Source organism: Amblyomma americanum, chromosome 1 (assembly GCF_052857255.1).
Source record: "Amblyomma americanum isolate KBUSLIRL-KWMA chromosome 1, ASM5285725v1, whole genome shotgun sequence".
NCBI classification, from domain to species: domain Eukaryota; kingdom Metazoa; phylum Arthropoda; class Arachnida; order Ixodida; family Ixodidae; genus Amblyomma; species Amblyomma americanum.
The window spans coordinates 48027924-48041756 of NC_135497.1; the positions used below are offsets into that span (position 1 = coordinate 48027924).

A 13833-nucleotide genomic window follows, 5' to 3' on the forward strand; every position below is an offset into this window, starting at 1 on the left:
GTACGAAGAGCTGCTCTCTGTTTCCACACCACGAGCAGGCATGCGCTGCTCGATCTGGGGTCGTAAGCTTTTCCATTTCCAGTTCCAGTTTTTTACTGTTCCATTATTTTGCCCCTTTGTCATCGGCACTTACCACCTCAGACGTCCGGCTGCTAGCTATCGAGCAATGTTGTGCGCCAGCTTTGTTTCAAAGGCAATAGGTTTCGAAAAAAAAGAAAGGACTACAAAACTCTTACCAACGTCACCTCACGTTGAGAGGTCACAAGAAGAAAAAAAAAAAGCTATGTCAAAAAGTCGTACGAACCAATCCTGCGAAGTGATTGAAGGACAATATCAAAGCCGTGTGAGGAGTGTTATCTTCCGTCATCACGAGATCGTCATCTCCAACGTACGCACCACTTTATTCAAATCTTTCGCCCTTCCAGAAAAGTTTCAACTTATATAAAGATATCATTTATGAGAAGATTTTTACCGTCGCATCAGTATCCTTGTAACGAAGATCTACTGCATGATATTTTGTAGTGACAAGTGGACCAAACTAATTTAAAGACATTTTGCGTGTAAGCTTATGCAGTGTAATATAATAATTTCACACTGGTTTTGGAGGTACATATAATGTCCGAGGAAAATATCAAGCCTGAGGAGCTAATGTTTGTTGTAAAATAGGGAGATTCGTAGTATATCCAGTAGTCGGCTAGGCTACTGTTACCGCCGCCATGTTGAATGTACTACATCCTTTGCACCACGAGTAATCAGTTCAACAAGTAGAAAAGAGCACGCGCGCACATAGTGCCTCACAGGGCTTGCTTCCTTTGTCGCAGAGCGCACACGAGCGACCATGGCGGCCCTGGGACGAGCCGGCCTGTTGCTGCTGGCCAGCGCGGTGGTGGTGGGCTGCGGCCAGGCCAGCGGCACTGACGACGGTGCCGCGCCCATCGGAGTGGGGCCTGCGGGGGCCGAGCGCCAGCACCGCGGATTCCAGCAGCTGCGCCTCTCGACGGCGCGGGGCTTCGGCAAGCGCGGCGCGCTGCCCCTATAGCCGCCCTGCTCGGACACCACGTGGCCCTGCACCGGCTGCCCGCTGCGCAGCAGCCCCTGTAAGACTTGCCTTTAGTTCGGCCGCTGTCGCCTCGGGTCCTGTGAGGCGAAATGAGCAGAAGCTCGAGTCACGGACGTCGAGATTGGAGCGCCCTGCAGACAGACAAGTTCGCTCGCCTACATGTCTTTTAGCTCTCGACAAGATTCCAAGAGCCAGCCATTGTGCTTCGAGAGCGCTCATTTCTGTCAGGCCTTCTTTCATACTGATTGAATTTCTGCAGCCACAAACTGTTCATGGCGGTTCCGATGCCTGTCGAACCCTGCCGCCCCGTATTGCGTTAAGGCGGCGGAAAAGCGGTGAAGGACACTACTCGGGGCACCGGAGTCTCACATGAGTATCGGTCCCAGCGGCCTCCGACTGCAACCTACGGCTATACTCTCGCGGCGCACACGCGAGCCAAAAATGTCTCAGCCGGCCACTGAGTTGTGACAAGCGGTGAGGATCGATACAGCTAGCCCTCAGGGCGGACATATTATGCCAGTTCTGCTCCAACCCGACAACAAAGATGGACATGTAGCAAGTTGGCGTTCATGCGACATGTGCTTGAGGCGGAACTGAGAATGCGCAGGAAAAGCAACTGACATGTGCTTTATTTGCGTTCGCTCGGTGTTTACAGGGACACCTACAACATCGCTGTAAAATGGTACAACACCTTTTTGCGAAGCAAGAATGGGCTTTCTGCTGAGCGCAAAGACGGCAGCACGTAGACATTGCAAGCCAAGGAAGGAAATGCTTGGAGTACGCGGGAAATGACTGATTCAGTATCCACAAAAGTTTCATGTGAGCAACTCGCGTAACTAACGAGAATTCTGTAATGCAAATGAAGAAAGCCATGCAATGCAAAATGCTTCTCTGTCAGACTCGTGTAAATCTCGTAGCAGTGAACGCGGGTTTGATTTATTGAATATCATAAAGGTAGGAATAAGAAAAAAAAGGCAAATCTCGTATTCCCGTACATCATACAGACCTCGATGACTCACATAAACAGGGGACATAGCTCACTAGCAGTTCGAATAGAGTGATCGAGACATCGCTTACCGAGGTGAAATCATTCTTAGACATGAAAAACTGACCAGCTTGAAAGGCAGGGTAGAATAGCCGTCCACTCTAAGCTAGTTTTATTTCTTCAAGCTCAATCAATGAATTCAACAGCATTTCACTCTGCCGCGTCGGACCGCACTCGGTTTGGTTCGAATGCAATCTTTCAGAGAATAGAATGCAGGAACGAATCTTCATTCGGGCCCGAATAATTCATACCCGGATATTTGAAATTATTGGCTGTATCGAAAACATTATCCCCTTGAAAATCTCGTGTAAAGGTATAGGAAAGTCGCGCATATGTAACTCTAATTTCTCCGGTAGTTCGATATATCGAACGGCGCACCATCCCCATCCGAGTGGCGCTTCTCCTAAAGACAATCTTCGATCATTTTTTTCGCTCGTGGGAATGAATCGGCTGCACGTTCTTGGGCACGTGCTGACAGCTGTGAAAGTGTGTGCCGAGGTGAAATGAGGGAGGAGGGTAGAGGGTGGCTTTCGGTCTCTTGTACTCCTTTTCAATGCCTGTTCACGTCCGTGCGGTGAAGGCATCCTAAGTAATGCCTAGCAGCGGCTCTCGCCTTGCGTGCTTCCCTGTCTTCGCTGACGAATGCGTTGCGGAATCCAAACGCACCTTGAGCTTAACGAACGATTATTCTATATACTGTGTACCGGTAACAGGATTAGACATCTTGTACGCAGTTCCAAACAACTGTCCGCTGCAGGTGCGCTGCCAGTACACCGGTGGGCAGCGCGTCACTGCAACGAGCGCTTTACTAGCGTTGGTGCAATGTACTCTTGCTTCTAGTCTGCAGATCAGCTTATCCATTGCCATGTTTTAAATATCGAAGTATGGATACACCGAAATATTTTGCGATCCCCTTCGAGATCGATTGAGCAGAGTTACACTGTATAAAAATTGAGTTTCAATTCGTTGCAGACATTTTTTGACATCAACTCTTTTCGCTAGTTTCAAGACTAGACAACGACGGTTGGGATAGCAAACTTTTCAAACTGTTTTGTGCACAGAGTACACGTCAATCGGGCAAAGTGTCAGCGTTATACAGCACTTGCGACTTGATAGGTTTCGTCGCAAATTCTGGTCCTTATTTTCTCAATAAAAGAAATCTATCAAGCGTCTTTGTGGACGTCACTCTCTGACCATACAAAACGACGCCGCCTTTAGTTGTTGTCGTGCTTGTGGTGCTACATTGCCACGGATTATAACCAACTCACTTATTTTGCCACCCAGATTCAGAATGCGCTTCAAGAAAAATATTACAGTGGTGCATGCAGACAAATGAATATTACGTTAATTTCGCCTACTTCTGACTCCATATTGCTGCTCACCCACAACTTGTTGCCCACAGAATGAAGAAAGGCTTTCGTAACATGAAGATCTCAACGGCCAGGGGATTCGGAAAGCGCGCTGACCCCGACACTACGTTTTTGCTGGACAACGACGACTTCGATCCAATGGATTACAAGTAAGAACGACTAATGTGGTCAGCGTGGCAGTGTGGGACCCTTAAAGCTTGATATGTACAAGAAATATAAATAGGTGTTTTTCTCCCGACAGTCTACTCGAGTAACAGAGTGAGCACCAGTTTTGCGCAAATTTTCGCCTTCTTGATATCTAGCTTACCCGCAAAGCTACATTTACTGCAACAGTGCACGCTTTACACGCAGCTGTGAATATTCAAGGCAGCACGAGCGGTCCCGAATCTGGTGCTATATCAGAGGTTGTTTATCTGGGTTCCCGATAGTGTCAGTGCTCGGCAGAGCGGATGCCCTCTTTAATTTTGCTAGGACGCAATGTTGTACCGACCAGTTAACGTTACTGTGTAGAGCATGGTCTCAGTGCCACAGGCACATCACTCTCGGGCTTTTAATATGCGTGTGGTTTCATTTTCAACAGGCGGGAAAACTTTCTCGGCACCTCTTAAAATATTTTCTGATAATATGTTCAGGAGGCAACAAGGTAAAGAACGGAAAAGAAAATCGGCGCTTCCTAGACTTTATTTAGTTTCGGTGGTTCTTAGAAAATAGAAAGTTTAACGGGGTGTTGAAAGCAAACCGCTGTGCCGAGTTCTTAACTCATCTCGACTCACGCACGGCGTGGAACGTTTATTGCCAGATATGGCGAAACCTGCAGTAATCACCAGTGTATCTAACGAGGGCTGTCGAAAGTCAAATATCCATAAGGAGTTTGGGGCCCTGACCAAGCTTACGTCGTAGCTTGTCGTAGTCATTGTCACATTCAGTCTTTGTCCCTGCCTTGAGTCCTTTCACAAAGAGATCCAAATATACGCTCCACCTTCCTTTCTTTTTTTCTTTCGTTCTTCCTTTCTTTTTTTCTTTTTTCTTTCTTTTTCCTTTCTTTCTTTTTTTCTTTCGTTCTTCCTTTCTTTATTTATTTCTTTCTTTTTTCCTTCTTTCTGTCTTTCCTTCTTTATTACTTTCTTTTTCTCTCCCTCTCTCTGCTAGAGCGTGCAACAGTGACTGTGCCGGTGCACACAAGCAACCGCCGCAGCCACAAGCTCGTGAATCGAAGTCAGGCGCAAGTACCGTGAAATCTTCGCACGTGTCACCTTTTCTCTGCGGCTCAAGAAAAAAAAAGGCTGAAATTATATTATGAAAACATTATGCTCGGAATGGCATTACTTGTGCTTACTGTCACGCAGAAATACGAAATTTAATTATAAGACATTTACGCAGGGCATATATGCCCTTCGCCGAAATAGCTGTTTGTCCGTACCTCTGCGAGCCAAAAGCCACTGCCACAAAAACGTTTCCTTGATATCAGTTTAAACAGGCACCATAGTAATTAATGGCGCTGTGAAATGATAATGAAAACTATTTTTCAGGGAAGGAAAAGATTTTCTCATTTCTAGGAGGGCATATTAACCACGCCGTGAGGATAGGAGGAAGTGAAGAATCACAAAAGACGCATACACCCGTGGTGGAGGGCTCCGGCAAGATTTCGACCACCTGGGTTTATTTAATGGTGCTACGAGCACTTTCATTTTGTAGATTTGTCAGAAATATTGCAAACGGAGCTAGACAACCACAGCACAAATTGTAAAGACAGCCCGCGAGTCCTGGCCTTCCAACTCTAATAAGCAGGTCGGCTCGCTAATATTCAGCGTTATCTCAAAATGTAGCATTTCTCCACAATATAGAAACAAAAAAGAATAGGGGCACAATGAGAGGTTGCTATCGAATTGTGTCGTCTCTTACCGTATTATTCATCATTGTAACTTTCCATCTAAATTCGTGCCTATTTTCGAACTGGGACACAGGTTACCCGAAAATTCGACGAAAACATCAAACCTTGAGGGCGGAAACGTTCACCATCCCACCTTGTGGCTCGGCAGCCGGATAGCATTTACTTATGAACGTCCTTGCCAGACGGCACACGATTGCCAGTGTGTAGAAAAGTTGCACTCCCAAGAAACTGATTTTCTCAGTAGCGTATAGACAACAGCAGTTAAAAGGGCACCCCAGACATTCAGAAACTACCCCTTGTTCACAAACATTCCTTATAGTTATCGTTTGACTCCTTCTGTTTATTGCAGCCTCGGCGCGTTTCAGAGAGAAGCCTAGTACTCATTCGTGTCTTTTTTCTTGTTTTATTACTATCAAAAGAAGCTCTCCTTAAAGTATCTCGACCTTACTTGATTCCTTCCTTGTTCCCAAAAACGGCAGTCGATGATTGCCTCTTCTTGAGGATGGTCGATTTCATGGCAAGCAGTAAAGAAATGGTGAGTGCTGACGCGCAAACTTATCAATTTCAGGACAGATTTGCTACCTGTCTCGAGCATTTGCTTTCACACTGGCTCGCACTTCACGAGATACCGGTGCGCTTGTCTGCGTGTCTTCAGATGGTAGTATGGGGCTCCTTGCCGAAACATGACAGGACGCGGGCGTACTAATAAGGCATTCTTTGAATTTACATGCACGCTGTAATTAGGCGCGCTTGATGTGAGGCAACAAGATGTTTAGAAGGATTCGCTCTTCTTATTTTGTCCAGGAGTAAAAGGGACATCCGAAGGATCAGCTTATCTACGGCCAGAGGATTCGGCAAGAGATTAAGCTCCGGCTCATCTGACGAGTCCTACCAACCTGCTGCGTAAGCGACGCTCGAGTTTCCGGCGTTTATTGTGTAACATTAAAATATTTTTTTGAATAACCACCTTGTATTCTTTAAAGAAATTTAAATTATTGTACAACCGTCACTTCTAAGCACAGCATTTATTTAAATGGCAGGTATGCAAAAAATTCAAACCACACCAGCCTGAAATGTAATCCATATTCTAAAATAATGAGAATGTCAACTGCTGTTTTCACCCTAGCAAATGCTGAGAACGCATTTTGGAAATTCAGAATTCCTACTCGCACAGTGCCACAAAGCTACACTTTAGCACCAAATCTCTTACTTTTAAAGGGGCACAGACAAAAATTTTCGAACGCAAGCAAACGGTGTATTTGCTTCATGGACGTAACGAGATGCCTTCTAGCAAGTTTCACTCGAAGGCATTGAGTCGCACATACAAAAAATTTAATGGGATTTTGAATGTTGTCCGAGGAGCCGCTTGGCATTTCCAGCCCATCTTGTGACGCCAAGGTGCACTTGCCCCATTTATTGTGACGTCACCGAGCACATTGGTTCACAGGAACAGCCAGTGCTTGCGGGCAAAGGCAACGTCATCACAAATGTGGTAGTCCAGGTTAGCCGCTCAACCGTGAGCACTGGCACCGACCGAGACCATAACTTCCGGTATAAAATCGTGTGTAATTCATTGTTCACGCTTCGCAATGATGTTCTGTGCTCATACTCATGATCACTAGACCCCTAGACCTCTTTCGGTTCGAAAAAACGGACACCTTAAAACTTTGTGTCTGCACCCCTTTAACCTTTAACTTGTGCCCAACGACACAGTAAAAAAGTGCTACACAGGATAATTCACCGACGTGGCGCACCTCATACACAAAATTAGCGATGAAATTTGAAGTACGACATCAGGTGACGTGTTTGTGTATCTCTCTTTGCCTGTCGCCTGCGCACAAAGGTGCCAAGGTGAAACGTGTGAAAATCAACAGATCTCGGGAGGCTTCGTGCGCAAAAATGAGGTTCATGGGCTTTCGTGATGCGCGTCTCGCAGGCAGCCAGCCGCCACTTGGCTAGCAGAGGAGGTGGCCAAGGCAGACTTGAATGGTGAGTGTCCCAGAGATTCTTCACCAAACTTTGTTTGGTAAATTGTATGGTATAAATATAAACAAAATGAAATGAAACTACTTACCGCGTCACATTCCAAATAAAAACAGCAGTATCGTACCGCGAACAGCGACAAAAATAAAAGAAAAGCTGGCCGTTGAGCTGAAGTTCTTGCACGCAAGCCTATATAGCAACGTGTATTCGGGGCCCTTCGTTTTTCGGTTTATTTTTCCCAGAATTTAGGGGGTAAAACTCGGGGGATATTTTTCGAGCTCAAAAAGAGAGGTGTTCTATTCTTGCCCAAAGACTAATTGCGGCAAAATGTGAATACGTCCCAGGCAGGAGAGCGACCAATGCCTCGTATGGAACCTCATTTAGCAAAGCTTGGGAAATCGCTCCAAATCTTACATTGGCGTTATAGATAAAGCCCGATGGGTAGTACCAGCATTAAAAGACGCTTCGGGTTGCTTATAGTCCACAACGACACGGAAACAAACCTGGGGTTCAGTGTGGCAGGCGCTGGCGCCAGGCGAGGTTTTATTCAATCGGCTACGAACTCAGGGACTGCCGTAATACCGCGGTTCATCCGAAGGGAGCCCTTGAGAAAGGCTGCTGCTGGGAGCTGCACGAGATGCAAGCGCAGCAGCCAGCTTTTCATCAGACGTGGGCTCCGAACCACGACGGTAAGCTTTTTTGCTCTGGTTTCTTACTGATATGAATAATACTTGTTTGCCTCAGAACCGCGGCTAATATTTAGAGAACCTGAAATGCTATTAAAACTCAAACCTAAAGGTCTTCCATTCATCTATAAGCCCTCCGAAAAATTATAAGTGCCGTTAGCCTATTATATGGCGGGTGTCACGAATCGCGACATGCAAACGTTTACCATGTATTGATTTACGCATGGAGCTCTGACGCAGGTTTCGGTGTCAAAATGTTCCCGGTAGGCAGTGCTTTGTAAATATATGAATGGAACCACTGCGACGATGTTGAGTGCAGGAAAACGAGGCACGCAATCACGAGCGTTAATCAGTGCTCAAATGCAGTTGGAGATAAGAGTTAATGAAGAATACCTAAATAATCTGCGATTCGCTGATGACAATATCTTAGTAAGTCACTCGGGTGATGAACTGCAAGGCGTGATCAATGACTTAGACAGGCAGAGGAGAACGGTAGGACTGAAATTTAACATGCAGAACGCCAAAGTAATGCTCAGAAGCCTAGAAAGGGAACAGCAGTTCACAATTGGCAGCGAGGTGCTGGAAGTGGTAAAGGAATACTTGGGACAGGTAGCGACCGCTGATCTAGTTCATTAGATAGAACTAGGAGGCTAAGAATGGGGTGGAGCGCATATGGCAGGTTCTCTCGGATCATGAATGGCATTTTGCCCAATATCCCTCAAAATAAAAGTGTACAACAGCTGTATCTTATCGGTACTCACATACGGGGCAGAAACGTAGGGGATAACGAAAAGGGTTCAGCTTAAGTTAAGGACAACGCAGCGAGCCATGCAAAGAAAAATGATAGGTGTAAAGTTAAGGGACCGGAAGCGGGCAGAGTGGCTGGGGGAACAAAAGCGGGGTAATGACATCCTAATCGAAAAAAAGGGGACGAAATGGGCTTGGGCAGGGCGTGTAATGCGAATGAAAGATAACCGCTGGTCCTTAAACGTAACGGAGTGGATTGCAAGAGAAGGCAAGCGTAGCAGGTGGCGGCAGAAGGTTAGGTGGGCGGATGAGATTAAGAAGCTTGGCCGCAGCTGGCACAGGACAGAGTTAATTGGAGAGACATGGAAGTGGCCTTTGTCCTGCAGTGGGCGTAGTCAGGCTGGTGATGATGATGACGACGAAGATGATGATGATGATGATTTCCGAAAGAATAAGACAATGTTTGATTTAGAAAATGTTGTTTACATTTGATTCGTCGTAGCATGTGGTGTGTTTAGATGCCCTAAACACACGTTTCTGGTGAATAGCCAGTTGATTTCTAGTTTGTCGCTATCTTGCGGTATTCGGCACTTGCTCCAATTTTTCTATTCGAGGAAATATACTGAAACATTGTGTTCGAGAATTCCTGCCTTTCATCCGCCGCATTATGGGTACTAGAAGTAAGCTGTTAACGGGCCGGTCAGCTCAGGACGCGTGTTGCGCCAGATGACAGGGTTGCAGTTATTGCCCTGTAACCACAGCGAAGGCTACAGCCCAGAGTGCATGGGAGTTTTACTTGGGGACCATAATGTGTGCAGCTGCAGCACTAGTGGGGACGTAAACGACTGCGAGAAATGCCGCTGGTGGTCCGAGCTTGTTCTTTGCAGCAGTGGAAGAGCTCATATTGCTTCTGTAACGTGAAATTGACTGCACTGCAATCGCCAAATCAATTTCCGCTGCTGCAAGTGCAACCACCTCATTTAAGTCTCTCTCTCGCTCCTTCAAGAAAAGTATGATTGTTACTAAGATGAGCTAAGGCTGAATATCGCGAATGCTGATTTCTTGTAACACATTTACAAACTTAGTTTTTCAGTGTGGGTCCACTAGCTCGCATATTGCAGTAAGTGTATATTTTTATTGTTTAGCCACTTTGTCGTTAAAGACTTTTCTCGTTTGACCGGTTTCTCACGCTGTTTCTTTTTTTTGCGTTTTCAGATGACGGCGCTGTGTATCAGGACACCTTCTAGACACTACTTAAAAACATAATCGACACGTTCCAGCTGCGGGCATCGATTGTTCCTTTCTCGCCAGGCCTATAGGGCAAAGCTGTACATACGCAAAATAAATGGTCGCATAAATGCACTGAATGCTGCGGGAAGACGGCCGCCAGAATAATCTGCGCAGTTCTGAACACTACATGCTGTAGAGCTCACAGCCCACAACAGTTCTGTACAATCCTTAATTTCAAATAAATATATACAACTTGTTATCTGAACCATCTGTGTTGAAATTTGAACGCATTAAATGATGTCTGCCGGATTGACATTTCGAAGCTCCATATTCTTCCTAGTTCCTTTTCTTGGTTGCTTTCTGCCTACACTGAGCGAAACTCTGTGAAGGTTAAATTTGGAAATAAAAACGCAGCGGTGGCTCATTCCGACACGACTGGAAGTTTTAAAACTCATTAAAAAAAGCGCCATTTAATCTGCCGTGAAACGTCGGGATTGTGCTGAATCACTATTGCGTCGGAACCCGCACGTAAATAACAACCTAATTTTGCCGCCTTCAAGGCAGGTAAACCGAAAACCTCAGTAAAGCAGCTCTGTGCGGCTGGATGATGTTGACCGGTCCTAAATTAAATATCAATGTACGACACAAATAGTCTGGAAGTGCCGGAGTTCACAATTTATTCGCGTCAGGAGGCAACAGAGTCTCCACAATTTCCAAATTTGGACAAAGTGTCGGAGGCCGCCTAAGCTCCCTCGAGAGCTGCGGCAGTTCTTTGTTATATTTGTTTATGGGGGTTCAACGTCCCAAAGCGACTCAGGCTATGAGGGACGCCGTAGAGAAGGCCTCCGGAAAAATTTAGACCACCTGCGGTTCTTTAACATGCCCTCGCATCGCACAGTACACGCGCTTCTAGAATTTCGCCTCCATCGAAACTCGACCTACGCCGTGGTGATTGAACCCGCATTTCTGGCAAGACTTCAGTCCCTTAGCTGGAGTTCAGCAATGAGATTAGATAGCATACAGTGGCCATTGCCAATCCATCTTCACGAGTGGTTGCTGTTAAGTCTGTCGGATGGTCCTTTCGAATTCTGATGCTTTGCAGTTTGACCCTTCACTGTGAGAGCTTAAAGACAAATTCTCAGCCAAACTAAGACCGAATAGGGCAGTAGACTTACCGTGCCAAAAATTGACAAAACAGTTCTGAAGCTGCTCATGGATACGCTTCTGCAAAGCGATGAACGAATATCTATCTGCTCGTCTTCCATAGGCGTATATGTCACTGGTATTTTCAATATTTTAATTTGCATTTGTAAGTAAAGAAGCACACACTAATGCGGAAATAAGCAACATCATCCATGAATCACTGTAGTGGTGAAATTTATTCCCCATTTCACTCATGACGGGAAAAGTTATGGGTCATCCCGCAGGTTTTACTAGTTGTAGTACTGACGAAAGCAAGGGAGCCCTAAACCAGAATATTTTGCTGCTAAGATGTCTCAAATGCGGCTGGAACTTGATATTTATCATGAGGCATCAATATTCTGCATAATGTTCGCGCACTACAGGCATTTTAGGTGGGAACTGTCTCTGAAATGGTACTAAGCCTACTTATTTCCCCTGCATCGAAGTTGACGGCGCCTGAGAACACGATGGTTAAGGATAAAAAATGGAGCCGCAGCGCAGGGTTGTTGGCAGATGCCCCATTACGCGCCTTTTTAGTAAGCCCTTCCTTGAGGATATTCCTTGCAGAAGTGACAATATGCATTAATCGATCCCGCATTTTTGAAGGAATTTGTAGAATTTCCGAGCACTAAGCTTAAACTAATTACTCACCACGCTTCAATATGTAACTCGAACGTTTTATTATTTTACATGTGCCACCTTGAAGAAATTTTAACCAAACAAAATTCAAGCAGCGAAGCCATTGTACGAGGTCAAAAAAAAGAAGCACTGTTGTCAACAGGATAATTTTGTGGAAATAAGAGTAAAAAGCTAATGCCCATTTTATATGCCGAAGTCGAGCAGCTAAACGGCACGAAATGTGGAAAGGCTCGGAAAAATTTAAACCACCTGACAATCATTGTGCACCAGAACCTCGCTGCACGAGTGTTTTTGCATTTCGCCTCCTTTAAAATTCAGCCGCCGCGGCTGAGATCGAAACCGCAACCTCGTGCTTAGAAGCCAATCACTACAGTCACTGAGCCATTGCGCATTCACGTCTAAGGAATTGTTCCACGTTTAGAGCAGCAAAAGAGTGAAGGAGGACTTTGAAGCGATCTGCCACGGCGAAAATTCTAAACATGAAAACATTGCGGCATGACCTCGTTCGTTCCAACCTACCTATAGCTTGGTGGTGTCTGCAAATTCTGGTTGCTAAGGTATAGACGAACTTTAGCTGTTGCAATCGAGTGCAGCGGGACGCAGTCGCGCGCAGCGTGCGTATGCAAGCGCAACATACCCTTTTACGTTCCCACCCTCTTCTTTCTTATCCAAGTGGCGAATATCCAAATCGTTAGCAATAGAGCACTCTATTAGCGAGAACGTGTATATTGGTGCTAAAGTCTGATACAACTTAAGAACGATGCAGTGTCAGAGGAGACCACCCAACCAGAGCAGATGCTAGCAGTCGTAGCAGCAGGGTGGTTGACCGTGCCGACGTGACAATAATTCGACCCCACTGGCTGAAGGAAATCGATGAGTGGCGCTAACTCTGAGTCCACCCTCGAAGCTACGCCATCTCGGAAGTACTGAAAGCGCCAAGGAAAGGAAAATAATCGGTGGTTTCTTCAGGTTCCATTGCGAAAGGCGCGCGCTACAGACAGTCCGCATCCCGATGCTTACGCCCCGCTTTACAGACGATTGTTACGCCGTACACTTGCAAGCGAAGGCTCCATCGAGCCTATCGACCTTAAGGGTCCTTGAGGCTCGCCAGTCAGATAAAGAAGTGGTGGTCGCTGACAACACGGAAGAGTCTCCCAAAGAGGTACTGTCGGAGCTTGCTGATGGCCCATAATACTGTGAGACATTTTTTCTCAGCCGTATAACAGTTGGTCTACGAGCGCGCGCGTGTTCAGCTCGCGTAACCGATGAGCCGTTCTGCACCGTCCAGCCACTGTATCAGCACCGCACCGAGACCAACATTGCTGATATCAGTGTGGACTTCCGTTGCAACGCGTTCATCGAAGTGACCGAATATCGGAGTATTTTGTAGACGGCTGCGAAGCTCCAGGAATGCGGGCTCTTGTTCGCTTTGTCACAGGAAAGACGTGTCGTCCCGAGTGAGTGAGGCTAACGGTTCAGCAATTCTCGACAAATCTTGAATACAGCGTCTCTAATAGCACAGACCTGAGAATCGCCGAACGGCCTTCGGGTCAGTAGACCGCGGAAAACCAGAGACGGCAGCGGTCTATTCAGTGTCTGGCCGAACACCCTGGGTGCTGACAACATGAGGGAGAGAGCACACTTACATAAAGCCAAAATGACATTTCTCTGGTTTCACTGGGAGCTGTGGCCCTTTGAGAGCCTGTAGCAAAGTACGCATACGCTACACGTATTAGTGACAGGCGGTACAAAATATAACGACATCGTCCTGGTAGGCCATACAAGACTGCCGCATAGAAATGTATCCACCATGCGTTGGAACGTGGCCGGCGCTGAGCACTGACCAAAACGGAACACCTTAAACTCGTACAGGCCGTCTTCCAAGAAAGCCACGAAAGCCGTCTTCTCTCGGTATCTCTAGTCCACCTCTGTTAGCCAGTATCCACTTTTGAGATCTAGTGACGGCAAGTATCTGGCATCCCGCAGTCGGTAAAGTGCGT

The 13833-nt window shown here is 46.4% G+C and overlaps 1 pseudogene; it reads left to right on the forward strand.

Moving 5' to 3' along the window:
* The first annotated feature begins 826 nt into the window (after positions 1–826).
* LOC144132648 (uncharacterized) lies at positions 827–10043 on the forward strand (annotated as a pseudogene).
* Positions 10044–13833: the final 3790 nt, after the last annotated feature.